This window comes from Zootoca vivipara, chromosome Z2 (assembly GCF_965207765.1).
Source record: "Zootoca vivipara chromosome Z2, rZooViv2.hap1.1, whole genome shotgun sequence".
Taxonomy (NCBI): Eukaryota; Metazoa; Chordata; class Lepidosauria; order Squamata; family Lacertidae; genus Zootoca; species Zootoca vivipara.
Window position 1 is genome coordinate 49,757,307 of NC_142585.1, and position 6,353 is coordinate 49,763,659.

Genomic DNA, 6,353 nt, shown 5'->3' on the forward strand with positions numbered 1-6,353 from the left:
GGACTGGATGGCCCTCGTGGTCTCTTCCGACTCTACGATTCTATGATTCTATACTCCTTATGACTAGTAGGCCAGGATTCCTCTCTCTCCTTTAAGAGCTCACTACGGCTGTTCCCTATTTCCCTCCAATGCACCAGGACATATTGTTCCCGAACATGGAAGCCCCATTGGTGTCAACCTGCTTGCAGGCTCCATTCAAGCCGCTGCAGAAATAAATATATATAAGCTGTTGGTTTTCAAGCTATTTTCAGCTTCCGGATCCCCATATCTCTTTTGACTCAGCTGCTTCAATATTGGTTCAAGCTCAAGAGATCTGCTTGGGCTCCAGGAATACACACGAAGGTTTGCGCAACATTTCCTCCGTTGCAAAAGGAACTGTTCCTACCCAGAAGAGGGCAACCCAAATGGTCAAAGGCCTGGAAACGATGCCTTATGAGGAACGGCTTAGGGAGCTGGGTATGTTTAGCCTGGAGAAGAGAAGGTTAAGGGGTGATACGATAGCCATGTTCAAATATATAAAAGGATGTCATATGGAGGAGGGAGAAAGGTTGTTTTCTGCTGCTCCAGAGAAGCGGACACGGAGCAATGGATTCAAACTACAAGAAAGAAAATTCCACCTAAACATTAGGAAGAACTTCCTGACAGTAAGAGCTGTTCGGCAGTGGAATTTGCTGCCAAGGAGTGTGGTGGAGTCTCCTTCTTTGGAGGTCTTTAAGCAGAGGCTTGACAGCCATCTGTCAGGAATGCTTTGATGGTGTTTCCTGCTTGGCAGGGGGTTGGACTGGATGGCCCTGGTGGTCTCTTCCAACTCTAGGATTCTATGATTAGGAAGAACTTCCTGACAGCAAGAGCTGTTCGGCAGTGGGATTTGCTACCAAGGAGTGTGGTGGAGTCTCCTTCTTTGGAGGTCTTTAAGCAGAGGCTTGACAGGCGTATGTCAAGAATGCTTTGATGGTGTTTCCTGCTTGGGCAGGGGGTTGGACTGGATGGCCCTTGTGGTCTCTTCCAACTCTATGATTCTATGATTCTAACTCCAGCCTGACGTGCAGGGATGCCGGTTAACATGGGAATTAAAGGAAAAGGTAAAGGGACCCCTGACCATTAGGTCCAGTCATGACCGACTCCTGACAGTGAGAGCTGTTCGGCAGTGGGATTTGCTACCAAGGAGCGTGGTGGAGTCTCCTTCTTTGGAGGTCTTTAAGCAGAGGCTTGACAGGCGTATGTCAAGAATGCTTTGATGGTGTTTCCTGCTTGGGCAGGGGGTTGGACTGGATGGCCCTCGGGGTCTCTTCCGACTCTAGGATTCTATGATTCTACTACACTACAAAGGGTGTCAAAGGCTAGCCTGGTTTCTTCCTTCCTTTCAAAGAGTGCTTTGATGGCTCTGGAGGTTACCTTGAAATGCGGTTTATTTCTCTTTTGCTCTTTTTCCGCTCCTCAGAGTTGCGGAGAACACGATCAATAATTCAACCCTGCTTACATGGCAGAGAGAGAGAGAGAGAGAGACAGAGAGAGAGAGACAGAGAGACAGAGAGAGACAGAGAGAGAGAGAGAGAAAGAGGGACTATTGCCGTTGGCAAAACGGGGCTTATAATGGGAGCGGCTCAGGGCCTTGCGAAAGAACAAAGAAAGGGCTGACCGTTTCCACCCAATGGAAACGGTCACCGCTCTCCTTGGCAGCAAATTCCACTGCCGAACAGCTCTTGCTGTCAGGAAGTTCTTCCTAATGCCTGCCATAAGCACGGTTTTAACAATGAGTCCGTAAGTGACTGCGGAAGCCAATTCTGGATCCACGCGTCCTTCTCCAGTGGGGACATTGGTTTCCGGGCGGGAGTTGATCCCGGGGCGGATTTGCCAGGCGTGCCTTCCTCTGAGCACGTTTCTCCCTTGCGTCCTGAGTTCGAGTGCCTTCAAAGCCCAGGACACCTTTGGTCAAGGCTGTTCTCCAGCTGGAGCGCTCGCAGGCCAGTGTTTTCCCAGTTCTCTGTGTTTATACAGTATTACGTGGCACAGAGAGAGAGAGAGAGAGAGAGAAAGAGAAAGAGAGAGAAAGAGAAAGAGAGAGAGTGGGACTATTGCCGTTGGCAAAACGGGGCTTATAATGGGAGCTGCTCAGGGCCTTGCGAACGAACAAAGAAAGGGGGGGGGGCTGAGCCAAATGGAAACGGCCACCGCTCTCCTCGGCAGCAAATTCCACTGCCGAGCAGCTCTTACTGTCAGGAAGTTCTTTGAAGAGAGCTTAGCACAAGAGGAACTTGGCTTGCGGAATCCGACCAAAGTCCCACCCGGGGGCCACATTCACCCCTCTGGCTTTGTTTGGAGGGCCCCTGTTCCCTTACCTGAGCTCTACCCGAATTCCCAGAGTTTCCTGGAAAAGGGGAGCGGATTGTGAAGCCCCTCTGGGAATTCCATCTCTAGCCCTGTTTAGGGAAGCTTTTAATGTTTGATGGATTTCTGTATTTTAGAATTTCTGTTTTTTTGGAAGCCGCCCAGAGTGGCTGGGGGAACCCGGCCAGATGGGCGGGGTATAAATAATAAATTATTATTATTATTATTATTTGCAATTTCATTTCGGTAGAGCCGAGAAACAGCACCCCCAGCAGCCCCCACGGCGCTTTGGGGGGGGAGCCGTGACCGCAGCGTTTTAAATGGAATGATTGATGGGTTCCTGGAGAGAGGACTTTATTGGTCAAGCCCCCCTCAGTGTGAATTGGCACCCATATTGTCATTCTTTGGGCCTCAGGGGGAGACCTTTATATTTTCCCGGCTTTTTGGGGTCAATCTTCTAGTACTTTCTTTGTATGGCCCGGCGGTTTAATTTCTTCTGCTTATGCTGTGGGGATTTGCTTGCTTTGTTAATTGGGGAGGGAGGTTGCTTTTGTGAATGGTATCGATCAGTACCCAGAGAAGTTTAATTTATTGCTTGGCAGCAAATTCCACTGCCGAGCAGCTCTTACTGTCAGGAAGTTGTAGGGACCCAAATGTTGTAGGGACCCAGGTGGCGCTGTGGGTTAAACCACTGAGCCGAGGGCTTGCCGATCCGAAGGTCGGCGGTTCGAATCCCTGCGACGGGGTGAGCTCCCGTCGCTCGGTCCCAGCTCCTGCCCACCTAGCAGTTCGAAAGCACGTCAAAATGCAAGTAGATAAATAGCAACCGCTACAGCGGGAAGACCCCAAGGGCCATCCAGTCCAACCCCCTGCCGAGCAGGAAACACCATCAAAGCATTCTTGACATATGCCTGTCAAGCCTCTGCTTAAAGACCTCCAAAGAAGGAGACTCCACCACACTCCTTGGCAGCAAATCCCACTGCCGAACAGCTCTTACTGTCAGGAAGTTCTTCCTAATCATAGAATCCTAGAGTTGGAAGAGACCACAAGGGCCATCCAGTCCAACCCCCTGGCAAGCAGGAAACACCATCAAAGCATTCTTGACATATGCCTGTCAAGCCTCTGCTTAAAGACCTCCAAAGAAGGAGACTCCACCACACTCTCCTTGGCAGCAAATTCCACTGCCGAACAGCTCTTACTGTCAGGAAGTTTTTCCTAATCATAGAATCATAGAGTTGGAAGAGACCCCAAGGGCCATCCAGTCCAACCCCCTGCCAAGCAGGAAACACCATCAAAGCATCCTTGACATATGCCTCTCAAGCCTCTGCTTAAAGACCTCCAAAGAAGGAGACTCCACCACACTCTCCTTGGCAGCAAATTCCACTGCCGAACAGCTCTTACTGTCAGGAAGTTCTTCCTAATCATAGAATCATAGAGTCGGAAGAGACCACCAGGGCCATCCAGTCCAACCCCCTGCCAAGCAGGAAACACCATCAAAGCATTCTTGACATATGCCTGTCAAGCCTCTGCTTAAAGACCTCCAAAGAAGGAGACTCCACCACACTCCTTGGCAGCAAATTCCACTGCCGAACAGCTCTTACTGTCAGGAAGTTCTTCCTAATCATAGAATCCTAAGACAATCTTACTCAGCTATGAGTGATCGCCAAAGAAGGAATGAAAGTTGTACAACTGGGGGATGGAGGGAAGGGGATTGTGTGTCCCCCCCCCCTTTATTAAAAATGCTCTTTTTAAAGAATCTGGGCAATGGGGAGCTGAATTTTGCAGAGAAACCTGGGTGCATTCTTTCTGCCTTCATCAACTATGTCCCAAACATCTGGAGGGCACCAGGCTGGGGAAGTCTGGTATATTTGATGAACTTTGCTCGGTTGCCAAGTCAGAACAGGCTTTGAAAGCACATATTGGCAGTACTTAAGTTGTTGTTGTCGTTTAGTCATGTCCGACTCTTCGTGACCCCATGGACCAGAGCACGCCAGGCACTCCTGTCTTGCACTGCCTCCCGCAGTTTGGTCAAACTCATGTTCGTAGCTTCGAGAACACTGTCCAACCATCTTGTCCTCTGTCGTCCCCTTCTCCTAGTGCCCTCCATCTTTCCCAACGTCAGGGTCTTTTCCAGGGAGTCCCCTTCTCCTTGTGCCCCCCATCTTTCCCAACACCAGGGTCTTTTCCAGGGAGTCCCCTTCTCCTTGTGCCCTCCATCTTTCCCAACACCAGGGTCTTTTCCAGGGAGTCCCCTTCTCCTTGTGCCCTCCATCTTTCCCAACATCAAGGTCTTTTCCAAGGATTCTTCTCTTCTCATGAGGTGGCCAAAGTCTTGGAGCCTCAGCTTCAGGATCTGTCCTTCCAGGGAGCACTCAGGGCTGATTTCCTTCAGGATGGAGAGGTTTGATGGTCTTGCAGTCCATGGGACTCTCAAGAGTCTCCTCCAGCACCATAATTCAAAAGCATCCATTCTTCGGATGCTGACTGTCAGGAAGTTCTTCCTAAGGTTGAGGTGGAATCTTCTTTCTTGAAGTTTGAATCCATTGCTCCGTGTCCACTTCTCTGGAGCAGCAGAAAACAACCTTTCTCCCTCCTCCATAGGACATCCTTTCATATATTTGAACGTGGCTATCATATCGCCCCTTAACCTTCTCTTCTCCAGGCTAAACATACCCAGCTCCCTAAGCCGGAGACTCCACCACACTCCTTGGCAGCAAATCCCACTGCCGAACAGCTCTTACTGTCAGGAAGTTCTTCCTAATCATAGAATCCTAGAGTTGGAAGAGACCACAAGGGCCATCCAGTCCAACCCCCTGCCAAGCAGGAAACACCATCAAAGCATTCTTGACATATGCCCGTCAAGCCTCTGCTTCAAGACCTCCAAAGAAGGAGACTCCACCACACTCCTTGGCAGCAAATTCCACTGCTGAACAGCTCTTACTGTCAGGAAGCTTTTTATGATGTTTAGGTGGAATCTTCTTTCTTGAAGTTTGAATCCATGGCTCCATGTCCGCTTCTCTGGAGCAGCAGAAAACAACCTTTCTCCCTCCTCCATAGGACATCCCTTCATATATTTGAACATGGCTATCATATCACTCCCTCCACTTCAGTTCTCTGTTTGACATAGCAGTGCAGGGACAGCCTCGTTCGCTGCAGCATTTACTTTTTGAAAAAAAGAAAATAGGGAAGGCTCGGCATGCCAGAGGCTCCCAGGTGGACCGCTTTAGGGAAACTGAGGTTCTATTGGAATTTGCTGCCAAGGAGTGTGGTGGAGTCTCCTTCTTTGGAGGTCTTTAAGCAGAGGCTTGACAGGCACATGTCAGGAATGCTTTGATGGTGTTTCCTGCTCGGCAGGGGGTTGGACTGGATGGCCCTTGGGGTCTCTTCCAACTCTAGGATTCTATGATTAGGAAGAACTTCCTGACAGTAAGAGCTGTTCGGCAGTGGGATTTGCTGCCAAGGAGTGTGGTGGAGTCTCCTTCTTTGGAGGTCTTTAAGCAGAGGCTTGACAGGCACATGTCAGGAATGCTTTGATGGTGTTTCCTGCTCGGCAGGGGGTTGGACTGGATGGCCCTTGGGGTCTCTTCCAACTCTATGATTCTATGAAACTACGACAAAGAAGATTCCACCTCAACATTAGGAAGAACTTCCTGACAGTCAGAGCTGTTCGGCAGTGGAGTTTGCTGCCAAGGGTTGGACTGGATGGCCCTTGTGGTCTCTTCCAACTCCATGATTCTATGATTCTATGAAATGCACCCCCCCTCCATTAAACCTCGCTGCAGCCACATTTAATGAAGGGGCTGCAGTGAAATGCTTTCTCCTCTCTTAGACAGATTGCCTGGGCTGCCTGTCACCCACGCTGCTTGCTCATGCGCCCGTCCGTAGGTGGCCATGCAAACAGTGGCATGGCGACCGTGTTACATTTTTATCCTATGTATGAAGAAATGCCTGCTGTCTTTGTCCATGGGGTTTTCTTGGCAGGGATACTGGAGTGGCTTGCCGGTTCCTTCTGCAGGTGGATCACG